This window comes from Lolium rigidum, unplaced genomic scaffold (assembly GCF_022539505.1).
Source record: "Lolium rigidum isolate FL_2022 unplaced genomic scaffold, APGP_CSIRO_Lrig_0.1 contig_10568_1, whole genome shotgun sequence".
NCBI lineage: Eukaryota > Viridiplantae > Streptophyta > Magnoliopsida > Poales > Poaceae > Lolium > Lolium rigidum.
The window spans coordinates 176,181-190,238 of record NW_025899795.1 but is presented as its reverse complement, the minus strand read 5'-3'; the positions used below and the strand labels follow the sequence as shown (position 1 = coordinate 190,238).

Below are 14,058 nucleotides of genomic sequence, written 5' to 3'. Positions count from 1 at the left end.
CGTCCAGATTACCTTTTTTACCACGTCGACATTAACTTGAGTGCACGGTCTACCCTTTAGATCTCGCGGTCTACCCCTTTGACCGAATCCGCTGTATCCTAGTTCCGTCTTTTGCAGTGGTTACTAGGACACATAAAATGACGCCACGCGGCTCCGCTCGAATTTTTGGCTCCGTTTGCTTTGCCAACTGCGCAAAACGGGGCCGCCGGGACATGCGGTATGGCCGTACCGGGCGCGCGCGTGCACCCGTCCGGCAACGCGCGAAACGGAAAACATTTAGCACATAAAATGACGCGTCCTAGACCTAAAAACATTTTTCCCTCCATTTATTGAGCGAAGGAAAGTGTCGCCCCGGTTCAAATCCGGACGGTTTCCGGCGGATTCGGCGGGGCACCGCGGGAAGCGGGTGGGATTCCCGGATGGCTTCCGCGCGCATATGGCATGTGGTAGGTGGTGCGTAGGAGGTATCCTACCGCCGCGCGGAGGTCCCGCGCGATCGCGAAATGCGCGCCATGTAGGCTGCTTCACAAAAAAAAGCCCTTCCGGCACCCCGAAAATGGAAAAACCGTCGCCCGTGGTTCGGATTGGAAATCCGCGACCGGGGCCTTGCTTCCCATCCTAAGGCCCACGCACGTGCCAAATATGGCCTCGTTCGGACAAACTATGTGGTGAAACGGGCCGTTTCCTACTCATTTCCCCTAAAAGCCATAGAACTCCGGACGAGATAGCCACTGTTCCTGAAGGGTTCTCCAAGATAATTGCCGTATCCCAGTTCCGTCTTTTGCGGTGGTTACTAGGACACATAAAATGACGCCACGCGGCTCCGCTCGAATTTTGGCTCCGTTTGCTTTGCCAAGCTGCGCAAAACGGGGCCGCCGGGACATGCGGTATGGCCGTACCGGGCGCGCGCGTGCACCCGTCCGGCAACGCGCGAAACGGAAAACATTTAGCACATAAAATGACGCGTCCTAGACCTAAAAACATTTTTCCCTCCATTTATTGAGCGAAGGAAAGTGTCGCCCCAGTTCAAATCCGGACAGTTTCCACCGGATTCGGCGGGGCGCCGCAGGAAGCGGGTGGGATTCCCAGATGGCTTCCGCGCGCATATGGCATGTGGTAGGTGGTGCGTAGGAGGTATCCTACCGCCGCGCGGAGGTCCCGCGCGATACTGAAATGCGCGCCATGTAGCTGCTTCACAAAAAAAAGCCCTTCAGGCACCCGAAAATGGAAAAACCGTCGCCCGTGGTTCGGATTGGAAATCCGCGACCGGGGCCTTGCTTCCCATCCTAAGGCCCACGCACGTGCCAAATATGGCCTCGTTCCGACAAACTATGTGGTGAAACGGGCCGTTTCCTACTCATTTCCCCTAAAAGCCATAGAACTCCGGACGAGATAGCCACTGTTCGTGAAGGGTTCTCCAAGATAATTGCCGTATCCCAGTTCCGTCTTTTGCGGTGGTTACTAGGACACATAAAATGACGCCACGCGGCTCCGCTCGAATTTTTGGCTCCGTTTGCTTTGCCAAGCTGCGCAAAACGGGGCCGCCGGGACATGCGGTATGGCCGTACCGGGCGCGCGCGTGCACCCGTCCGCCAACGCGCGAAACGGAAAACATTTAGCACATAAAATGACGCGTCCTAGACCTAAAAACATTTTTCCCTCCATTTATTGAGCGAAGGAAAGTGTCGCCCCGGTTCAAATCCGGACGGTTTCCGGCGGATTCGGCGGGGCACCGCGGGAAGCGGGTGGGATTCCCAGATGGCTTCCGCGCGCATATGGCATGTGGTAGGTGGTGCGTAGGAGGTATCCTACCGCCGCGCGGAGGTCCCGCGCGATACTGAAATGCGCGCCATGTAGCTGCTTCACAAAAAAAAGCCCTTCCGGCACCCCGAAAATGGAAAAACCGTCGCCGTGGTTCGGATTGGAAATCCGCGACCGGGGCCTTGCTTCCCATCCTAAGGCCCACGCACGTGCCAAATATGGCCTCGTTCCGACAAACTATGTGGTGAAACGGGCCGTTTCCTACTCATTTCCCCTAAAAGCCATAGAACTCCGGACGAGATAGCCACTGTTCGTGAAGGGTTCTCCAAGATAATTGCCGTATCCCAGTTCCGTCTTTTGCGGTGGTTACTAGGACACATAAAATGACGCCACGCGGCTCCGCTCGATTTTTGGCTCCGTTTGCTTTGCCAAGCTGCGCAAAACGGGGCCGCCGGGACATGCGGTATGGCCGTACCGGGCGCGCGCGTGCACCCGTCCGGCAACGCGCGAAACGGAAAACATTTAGCACATAAAATGACGCGTCCTAGACCTAAAAACATTTTTCCCTCCATTTATTGAGCGAAGGAAAGTGTCGCCCCGGTTCAAATCCGGACGGTTTCCGGCGGATTCGGCGGGGCACCGCGGGAAGCGGGTGGGATTCCCGGATGGCTTCCGCGCGCATATGGCATGTGGTAGGTGGTGCGTAGGAGGTATCCTACCGCCGCGCGGAGGTCCCGCGCGATGCTGAAATGCGCGCCATGTAGGCTGCTTCACAAAAAAAGCCCTTCCGGCACCCCGAAAATGGAAAAACCGTCGCCGTGGTTCGGATTGGAAATCCGCGACCGGGGCCTTGCTTCCCATCCTAAGGCCCACGCACGTGCCAAATATGGCCTCGTTCCGACAAACTATGTGGTGAAACGGGCCGTTTCCTACTCATTTCCCCTAAAAGCCATAGAACTCCGGACGAGATAGCCACTGTTCGTGAAGGGTTCTCCAAGATAATTGCCGTATCCCGGTTCCGTCTTTTGCGGTGGTTACTAGGACACATAAAATGACGCCACGCGGCTCCGCTCGATTTTTTGGCTCCGTTTGCTTTGCCAAGCTGCGCAAAACGGGGCCGCCGGGACATGCGGTATGGCCGTACCGGGCGCGCGCGTGCACCCGTCCGCCAACGCGCGAAACGGAAAACATTTAGCACATAAAATAACGCGTCCTAGACCTAAAAACATTTTTCCCTCCATTTATTGAGCGAAGGAAAGTGTCGCCCCAGTTCAAATCCGGACGGTTTCCGGCGGATTCGGCGGGGCACCGCGGGAAGCGGGTGGGATTCCCGGATGGCTTCCGCGCGCATATGGCATGTGGTAGGTGGTGCGTAGGAGGTATCCTACCGCCGCGCGGAGGTCCCGCGCGATGCTGAAATGCGCGCCATGTAGGTCGCTTCACAAAAAAAAGCCCTTCCGGCACCCCGAAAATGGAAAAACCGTCGCCGTGGTTCGGATTGGAAATCCGCGACCGGGGCCTTGCTTCCCATCCTAAGGCCCACGCACGTGCCAAATATGGCCTCGTTCCGACAAACTATGTGGTGAAACGGGCCGTTTCCTACTCATTTCCCCTAAAAGCCATGTATGCGGAAATCGTCAACGCCGGGTACATGCAAGGTTAGACAAACCTTACATCACACTTGTACACATATGTTTGGGACAAATGCAAGTTTTCAAGCGATTCCGACGCTCCGGTGATCTGTATCTTGGGAAACCCTAGGGCGGGGACCCTGCAGATCTACCCCTATAGCTTTCTCCGTGCGAGTGTTTACCAATGGATTTTTTATTTGCTTTGCTTTGTTTAGGACATATGCACATGGAAACCATAGGTTTGGAATGAAATAGGCCCCGGATGAGCCGTAGCGAGGAGTTTCCACATACATATCCTGGATTTTACCAAGTGTGGGCCCATGTATGCGGAAATCGTCAACGCCGGGTACATGCAAGGTTAGACAAACCTTACATCACACTTGTACACATATGTTAGGGACAAATGCAAGTTTTCAAGCGATTCCGACGCTCCGATGATCTGTATCTTGGGAAACCCTAGGCCGGGGACCTTGCAGATCTACCCCTATAGCTTTTTTCGTGCGAGGGTTCACCAATGGATTTTTTTATTTGCTTTGCTTTGTTTAGGACATATGCACATGGAAACCATAGGTTTGGAATGAAATAGGCCCCGGATGAGCCGTAGCGGGAGTTTCCGGCGATTCGGACGCTCCGGTGGTTTGTATCTAGGGAAACCCTAGGGGGCGGGGACCCCGCAAATCTACCCCTAGGGTTAGGGTTAGGGTTAGAGTTAGGGTTAGCAATGGACTTTTTTCCTTTGTTTTAGGACATATGTACATCGATAGCGGATGTTGGGCCTACTGGATCCCGTCGACCCGTCTACGAAGAGCGTCACTCGTGGGATCTACATAAGCCATCTACCATTTTTTTCTTTACAAAAGTAACTATTTTTACATAATTCATACTAGTACATAAATAAAACAAACATAATATAAAGTTAATGACCAAAAAGAAAAAAAGAAAAAAAATGTATGCCGAGGGTGGCCGTCGGCATAGGTGGGTGATGCCCTATGCCGAGGGTGGCCCTCGGCGCCTCGCTGACGCCGTGACCGGGCCGTCACGGCCGGAGCGGGACCGGAGCAGATGCTCGTGCTACGCCGACGGCCTTGGTTACGCCGAGGGTGGCCGTCGGCGTATCCTTCTCTACGCCGAGGGGATGTCTACGCCGAGGGGCTCTTTGGGCCGCTGCCCTGGACCGGACGTACGCCGACGGCCCCGACATTTGGCCGTCGGCGTACGCCACGGCCGTCGGCGCATCGCGCCATTCCCGTAGTGGGATTGGCATCGTTGCTCCAGTTATTGATCTTGTCACGGGGATGCGGTGGAGAAGGACTCGGGGGATTCGATTGCTTTCTCAATTTCTACTAGAGGCTCATAGTGTAAAAGTAAATGTCTTTCGACATATATCGGAATATTCCAGCAGCGGACGGTTGGTTCCGACTATGAAGCCGCCTCCGCAGGTTTGCATGCCAGCTTTGTAGAGTTTTTTCAAAATGTAGTTTTCTCAAAAGAACTAACTTTAGAATATTTTTAGAAAATATTAGGAATCATCAAAGGATTTTTTACAAAATTTTATAAGTGAAACCTCTCCAACCTAAGGATATTTATTACACAACTTTCATTTTTGTTAATATGCATGCCAAACTATGGGGGGCTTTCTGGAACCTCTATCTTTGAAGATTATGCCAAAACTAAGGATGCTTTCTACGAATATCGTTCAACCAATGAGGAAAAAAAAGAATGGATGACTTGCTTCAACATCTTAACAATTTTTGTATGTTTTTTTTGTGACTCAGATGATTTAACTTGATGCACTAAATTTTTTTTAAACACTCTCAATATCGATGTAAGCATAATAGTGATCCTATAACTGCTTCTTACTAAGACTATAAATTTGCATGCCATCATGTAGAACAAGCTTAGAATATGTTGCTTATACTGCATCCCATGAGACATACTCTATTATTTTATTATTAATAAAAAAGTTGAACTTGTCGTGAGATCCGTGTGATGAAATGACACAACTCTATTCTCCTCAAACTTTGCATACAAGATTTCAATGATAATGCTTATGTTATTAAAGAAAGAACTCTTGATATCATGGAATTTTGCAGGAAAAGTGATAAAAGCATAAGCTTTAAGAGGGACATAGATGGAAGAAAATGAAAAACCTTGTTATGTGGCTGCTAGGGTTTGGGAGGGAGAGAGAGGGCTGCGAGGGTGCGAGAAGTCCGGCCGGGGGCCTTGCCCACGGCCGGTGGCAAGAGGGAAGGGATTTCCTTCTTAATTCTTGCTTTATTAGATTGATACATCTCCTCTCCTTATATAGAGAGGTTTACTTGACTCCCAAGCAAGGCTTACTTGACCCCTAAGCAAACCATAAGACTAACGGGCCCAGGCCCATGACGTACTCTAACACTACACCCCACCTGGACACGCAGCTCGTCCTCGAGCTGCAACCTAAACAAACCATGACTCGACGCAACACAAACCTAACACCTAAAAACGAGCCTTTTACATCTCGGCTTGTTTTATTACTCTCAACCTGAAATGGACTGGGACGCTTTATTGTTGACCCCCGAACATAAAGTGGACACCGTCCGCTCGTCGGACGTGCACTGTACAGCCACCGGATCCCATGGAAACCAGCGGGACAAAAGGAGCCCGCGCGGCGGCCGGCGGCGGAATGCAGTGGTGCTACGCGGTGCGCTCCTGTCGGTGACACCATGCCTTCTCCCCGCCGAATGACTGTCGATGGCGCAGACTTTGAGGTCGCTGCCCGCGGGAAAAACAGCATGTCCGCCGCCCGTGGGGGAAACCGTACGCCCAAGATCCCCGACGCAGCGGACGAGATCGAGGTCCGTTGCGCAATGAAGCGCAACTTGAAGGAGCTGCAGCTGCAGATCACGCATCTCCCGCACACGCCGACGCACAAGGAGGCCGCGCGCAGCAGCTTGCAGCCTCACCGCCGCCGACACGTGGCGGATAGCGATCCAAGCCGGAAGCGGTGACGGCGACGGAGGTAAACAGACCTGGTGGAAGGGCATCCCGGGCGGTGTCGATGTAGAGCCCGGGGCCAAGGTCGCTCCCACACCGCCGAAAGGCGGGGACGGCGTTGGTGGCGGCAGCGGCCGGCTGCTGCGGTGTTGGTGGCGACGGCAGCAGCTGCTGCTGTTGCGGTTGCCCACCGAACGACGGGGACAGCGTCGGTGAGGACAGCAGGCTGCGGCGGTGGCGTTGGTGGCGGCGGCGGCTGCTGCTGTTGCTGTAGCGTCCCGGTGGGGAAGAAGGCGGCCGGCTGCTGGAGAAGAGGGACCCCCGGCGCCGAGGTATGGCCCGACCCGGAGATGATGGACAGCGGCAGCGGGGACTGCAGCAGCCCGACGTCGGGTGGCGGCGACGACAGCAGCAGCGTCGGCTGCCACGACAGTAGCGCTGCCGCCGGCGGTGGCCCGTAGGGATCGGCCATGAAGAGGCGGATCTCCTGGACAGCAGTGGTGAGATCGCGGAGGGCTGCGGTGATCTCCGCCGGGGAGAGAACGGTGGGGACATCGGAGTGCGGCGACGGTGGGTGGGAAGAACTCGGTGGAGGGCTGGACATGATCGAACCCGGGAAAGCTGATACCAAATGGTTATGGTGCTGCTAGAGAGATGGCGCGAGAGGGCCGGCCGGGGGCTTTGCCCACGGCCGGTGGCAAGAGGGAAGGGATTTCCTTCTTAATTCTTGCTTTATTAGATTGATACATCTCCTCTCCTTATATAGAGAGGTTTACTTGACTCCCAAGCAAGGCTTACTTGACCCCTAAGCAAACCATAAGACTAACGGGCCCTGGCCCATGACGTACTCTAACAAACCTATAGTTCCAACTAAGCTTGGGAACATGTAGGATCTTCCATCTTCACAATCAACATATGATAGTAACTCCAAAACTGAATACTCTATTGTTAGGGATGAGCCTATTCATGGAACATATTAGTATAGTTCTGAATCTGATGATGATATGCCTATGGATGATTTTCTTGATCCAAATAATGATTTTGTTGTTCCAATTATTTTACGCATATGAAAACCCCTATTGCAACCATGATGTTAATGTTGATATTAATTCTTGCAACTATATTGAAAGAGGAAAACATATTAATGATTACTATGATATATTTAATGATCTTGTTCATATGTTAAAATGTTCTAAGTTACATGTTTCAAATGGTCACACTACTGAATTTGCTTCGAGCTATCGTAACTATCATGAAAAAAGATGTGATAAGCGTTCTCTTTATGTTAATAAAATTATATTATTGTATACGTTTCTTTTTAACCATGTGAATGTCTTTTGGACCATGGATTTTTTTTAACAAAATGATGAACATGTTTCGATCCATCGTGAACAGGGGCGGATCTGCACCCATGCTGGAGTCGGCTTAGGCCCAAAAAATGTACTAATTTTTCTTTAACTTTTGGAAAATATTCTTGTCAAATACTACTACTAGCTAGCTCAGTGCCTACACACGGGCCAGCCTAGGGCGTGGACCATTTTTGGTTCCGCCCCTGATCGTGAACATATTTAATTTGGAACCTCGTGAGTCGTGAACAAACTCCCCTTGGCAATTCTCGGAAATCTGTGAACAATTATTTAGAACAGCTGAACCGTTATTTTAGAACAAGTGAACATTACTACTATCTCTAGGAATGTTTTCTTTTTGGACCTATGAACATTCTTTGAATCGTGTGAAATTATTTTCTTAAGCGAGAATGTTTTTCTGTATCTCGTGATAATTTTGGAACATAGTCGTTATTGATCAGCATTTGATCGGCACGCGGCTTTTTTCCTGCATTTTTATGATGGACAAGTCAATGTTTTCGTCCGCTCCTATATTAGCGGGTGAATTCGTGGATGCGTGCTGCATGCAGACTGGCCTGTAGAAACCGTGTCGCTGGGGCCAAGGTGCGATAGAAAGAAAGTAGCGGGTGAATTTGTGGATCCTTGACTTATGGATGGCGCGAGCGAGACAGATGAGATTCTGCATCACTTTCACTGCTACTACCGAAGACTATAATCTTTTGACTAGTGCGCGCACGCAGTATATTTTGACTCAAGTCGCAGCTGTCGTTATTTCTTAGACCTGAGAGGTACATGCTTGAGTGTCGCTTGGCTAAGGACTCGAAATCGATGCACTTGTGGCTTAGAAAGTATGCGGAAAACCCGTATAAATTCACCCCTACTCGCGCCGGTTGTTCACTGCATAGAGGTAAACAACCCAGTTCAATGGCCTCTCTATCTATGTCTTCCCACATTCCCATCTTCCTTCTAGTTCTACTTTCTGCCGTCTCCGCTTCTTCCTTCAGTCCGATGAATGGAAATGACACCGACCTCAAAGCGCTGCTGGCTTTCAAAGCCCAGCTTGCTGACCCTCTCGGCATCCTCGCTTTCTGTAACTGGGTCGGTGTCTCCTGCAGCCGACGCAGGCAACGCGTCAGCGCTCTAACATTGGTGGATACACCTCTCGTTGGATCCTTAGCGCCTCATGTCGGTAATCTCTCTTTCCTCTCTGTCCTTAACCTCACGAACACTAATCTGACAGGGCCTATCCCAGCCGAACTTGGCAGGCTACGTCGTCTTAAATCTCTTGGCCTTATGGGAAATAGCCTATCAAATTCCATACCTACTGCCTTAGGGAACCTTACGAGGCTCAAGATTCTTATTCTAGCTTCCAACCAACTCTCAGGCAGCATTCCTCTTCAGATGATGATGCATATGCACAACCTTACGAAAATTTCTCTAGGAAGAAATGACTTGACTGGCCAAATACCACCGAATTTGTTCAACAACACACCTTCCTTGACATTCATCAATTTCTATAATAAGAGTCTATCAGGTCCTATACCACACAGGCCATTGCATCCTTATCCATGCTCGAGGTCTTGGTACTAGATTACAATCAACTCTCTGGCCTAGTACCAAAAGCCATCTACAACATGTCTAGGCTGCGAGTAATGTCATTCACATCAAGCGGTAACCTATGGGGAACGTTTCCAGGAAATCAAAGTTTCAGCCTCCCTATGTTGCAATATTTTTCGCTGGCTCGTAACAATTTCTTATCCGGTCGGTTTCCATCCGGGCTTGCATCATGCAAGTTCCTACAAGAAATGTTCTTGTGTGGAAATTCTTTTTTAGACGTGGTGCCAACATGGTTAGCCAAATTGACAAATCTCGAAAATCTTAATATGGGTTTTAATCACCTTGTTGGCACGATCCCGGTGACCCTTCACAATCTCACCAAACTTACTACACTACACCTTGGACACGGCAATCTAACCGGGCAGATTCCACTAGAATTATGTCTTATGCAAGAGCTCACATATTTGTATCTTGGAGGCAATCAATTGACAGGTGAAGTTCCGGCTTCTCTCGGGAACTTATCAAAATTAACTTACCTATCTTTGCGGGAAAATCAGTTGTCTGGCCAAGTACCAACAACACTGGCAGACAATACACTTCTGTACAAGCTTGATTTGTCACAGAATAATTTTGTGGGAAATCTAGACTTCTTATCGGACCTTTCCAAGTGCAGACAACTCAAACAACTTATTCTAGAAGGAAATTCTTTCACAGGCCTCCTCCCTAGCAGCCTTGGGAATCTCACTTCAGGACTAGTCACTTTCTTTGCAGGTTTCAACAAGTTAATAGGTGGACTTCCGGGAGCAATTTCAAACATAAGCGACCTTGAATGGATAGATCTTCCTAAAAACCTATTCACCGAGCCAATCCCAGAATCTTTAGCCACGTTAGAGAATCTCGCGCGGCTTGATTTATCTCACAATAAAATATTAGGCCATATACCAGAAAAAATGGGTATGCTCAGAAGTCTAGAACAGTTGTTTCTCCAGTCAAACAAGTTCTCGGGCTCTATACCAGAAAGCTTTGGCAATCTTAGTTCGTTAGAAAAAATCAATTTATCCAACAACCACTTACGTTCGGCAATACCCGCAAGCCTTTTCCACCTTGATAAGCTTACACAACTAGATTTGTCTCACAATTCTTTTTCTGGTGCAATACCAGCCGATGTTTCTGGTCTAAGACAAACATATCAAATGGACCTTTCATCCAACTTATTGACAGGAAGATTCCCTGAAACATTTAAACATTTCAATATGCTAATATACCTAAATTTATCACATAACTCCTTCGAAGGCTCAACTCTTGGTGCACTTGAAAAACTAGAAAGTTTAACAACATTAGATCTTTCGTCTAATAATATCTCGGGTACCATTCCCATCTTCCTTGCCAATTTTACATACTTGACTACCTTGAACCTCTCATTCAATATGCTAGAAGGCCAAATACCCGAGGGAGGAGTTTTCTCAAACCTCACATCGCAATCTTTGGTTGGGAATGCTAGGCTATGTGGCTCTCCACGGTTAGGATTTCCACCATGCCTTGATAGATCTCATTCAACTAATATACACTTGCTTCAGTTTCTACTCCCAACACTCATATTAGCTTTTGGTGCCATTGCCATCTACTTATATCTATGGTCCGGAAAGAAACTTACGAGCAGAGAGGACAGAGCTTATGTTGAGCCAACCGATGTCATAGGCCATCAGTTAGTGTCATATCATGAGCTTGTTCGCGCCACAAATAATTTTAGTGATGAAAACATCTTGGGATCTGGATGCTTTGGGAGAGTCTACAAGGGCCAACTGACTAGTGGATTGGTTGTGGCGATAAAAGTTCTTGACATGCAGCTAGAGCAGGCTATCCGAAGTTTCGATGCAGAGTGTCGAGTGCTTCGTATGGCGCGACACCGCAACCTGATAAGGATTCTTAACACATGTTCCAACCTTGACTTCAGAGCACTAGTGCTTCATTACATGCCAAATGGAAGCTTAGAAATGCACCTGCACGGTTCTGAGAGTACAACAGCGCACTTGGGTTTCCTTCAAAGACTTGGCATCATGCTCGATGTGTCGATGGCAATGAGTTATCTACACCATGAGCACTCTCAGTTGATCTTGCATTGTGACTTGAAGCCTAGCAATGTGTTGTTTGACGAGGAGATGATGGCGCATGTGGCGGACTTTGGCATTGCAAGGTTGCTCCTGGATGGCAACTCCATTATAAGTGCAAGTATGCCCGGAACAGTTGGGTACATGGCACCAGGTACTTAATTTGTTAGCTCTTGTCATTTTATTCAACATATTATTGAATAAACTGTTGATAAATTATGGTAACAGTACCACTCAAAACATCATGGTTAAGCAACGGTGCTTTAATTCGTTTTATGTTTTCTTGAGCAGAGTACGGTTTATTTGGAAAAGCATCACGAAAAAGTGATGTGTACGGTTTCGGAATCATGCTCCTTGAAGTCTTTACTAGAAAAAGACCGACTGACACTATGTTCAGTGCACAATTAACACTTAGAAAGTGGGTTCATGAGGCATTTCCTGGAGAGCTTGTGAAGGTTGTTGATGGCCAGCTACTACAAGACTGCTCTCTTTCTAGCTGCATCTTAGACGATGGCTTTCTTGCTTCCTTATTTGAGTTGGGTTTGATTTGTTCCAGCGACTCACCTGACCAGAGGATGACGATGCACGATGTGGTCGTGACGCTGAAAAAGATCACAGACGAGTATACAAAACGGACATCAATGACATTGTGTAACTCAGAAAAGTGACCGGTCTACCCGGGTGCTTACTACTATCTCACCTATGGCTATCTATGGATGAATGTATGCGCTTTTGTTTCACACTTATAGCAGCCACATGCCTTCTGAAATAGGCACGGCTGAATAAGGCTGAGTGTGCTTCTCGCTATGGTTATATAAATTTCCACTGTAAACCAGATCTGCATTGATCAATAAAGCGGTACAATTCCACTATAAGAGTAAATATAGGGTGAAGTGGTAACAAGCTAGCTCCCTTGCAAATAGTATTTGATAGGATAAAACTTGAGGCGAACTGTGTGTTTTGGCAGGTGCCAAGCGCTTGGATGATTTGATGTCGGGAGAGTAAAACTTTATAATAACTACGTTTTTACAGTTTTCTAAACTTCAAACTTCTCCTTAATTAATCGATTGGGGCAAAGTGTTTATTGCCCCCGTTTCGAACAAAAAAAATATAGGGTGAAGTGTATGGTTCACGTCCTGGTGGCCTGAAAGCTAGTCCAGTGCTCTCAGGACAGGCTCCAAATCACACGTCCTAGTAACCATGTTCGAGAGCTAAGCCTCTAATCAAAGCTTCACGGGGCACGCAGCCACTGACGAGCATGTCGACAATGCCTCGACATCATGCCACCCATTGCCTGCCGCGTGCCCGTGTTTGCAGTGGCGGAGGGTGCTGCACCACAGAAAAATCATCATTTTCAGGTGGAAATTTGCCATTTTACAAAGATTTTTTTCTACCGGTTGTTATATGGACCCCTAGCTGCAAAGTAGATCCGCCACTGCGTGCCGCGCCCGGTGGTCACCGCTGCCAAGTGCCAGCACGTGCTGAGTGATGTGTGTGCAAGTCACGGTGGGCAAAAAAACCGATGACCGAAGACCGAAACCGAAAAGACCGAGACCGAACCCGAAAAGACCGAGACCGAAATGACCGATAAAATATTGGGTAGAAAATTTTATAGACTGAATTAAGTTTGGTCAATTCGGTCATTTTGTTCTAAGTAACCGAATAGACCGAACTGACCGAATTTTACGTAAGACTGTCCCAATCTTTAGATTTTGTGATATGCGTGAGACGTGATATTGTTGAATGTTCATAAACTTCTTTAGCGTTGTTACATTTTTGTTTAGATTGTTGAATATTTATTCATGCCAATTGATAACAATATATGCAATGAAAAAACATCCAAAATACATCTAAAATGTTGCCAACCTTTACTAAATAATGTCTAAGTTTTGCGTTGACAATGTCGGCCACACTATTCGGTCATGACCGAACCCGAACCCGAATTATTGGGTACCCGAATTTATCGGGTAGTAAAAGTAACAAGTATATTTCGGTCTTCATTTTCTTCTGACCGAATTTGAAATAGACCGAAATACAAAAATCGAATTTTCGGTCATGACCGAATGCCCACCCCTATGTGCAAGACATCACCGCTGCGGCAGGTCGGCCACATCTTCTGCTGGCCGCATCGCCCATATATAGAACAAATCCCGGTCAATCCATACCATGAACCAGTTGCCATCAGTTTGGCACAATGCTCCCGTCCAAGATTAATCTTTACCCTCAGTTACAAAGATGGCCCACATGGCAGATCCCCCTTCCCCAATCTCTTTCTCCACACATCTATCGATATTTTCATATTCTCGACATTATGTGCATGCCTCTCTGGTCAAGGTTCGATAGCTCCACACTTCGTTGCTATGTTGTGCCGACAAGATGATGACTGCTAGTACATGGTATGATTGGTGCATTTGTGGCTCAGCGAAGGATAAGATTCTGCAGCAAACCCCAACAAAGTACCGCTATTCTCGTTGTTCACACCACACAGGTAGACACGACCCAGCTCAATGGCATCTCCATCCATGCCAGCCCGTCTTCCTACTCTATGTTTCTGCAGAGCTTGCCCAGGTCGTCGATGGCCAGCTACTGCAAAGGCTCATCTCTTTCTATATTTCTGGAGAGAATGACGATGCCTGATGTGGTTGTGGCGCTGAAGAAAATCAAAGCCGAGTAGACCAA

At 48.5% G+C, this 14,058-nt stretch overlaps 1 pseudogene; it reads left to right on the top strand.

The window, feature by feature from the left end:
* The first annotated feature begins 8,638 nt into the window (after nucleotides 1–8,638).
* LOC124680246 lies at nucleotides 8,639–12,047 on the top strand (annotated as a pseudogene).
* The last annotated feature ends 2,011 nt before the right edge of the window (nucleotides 12,048–14,058 follow it).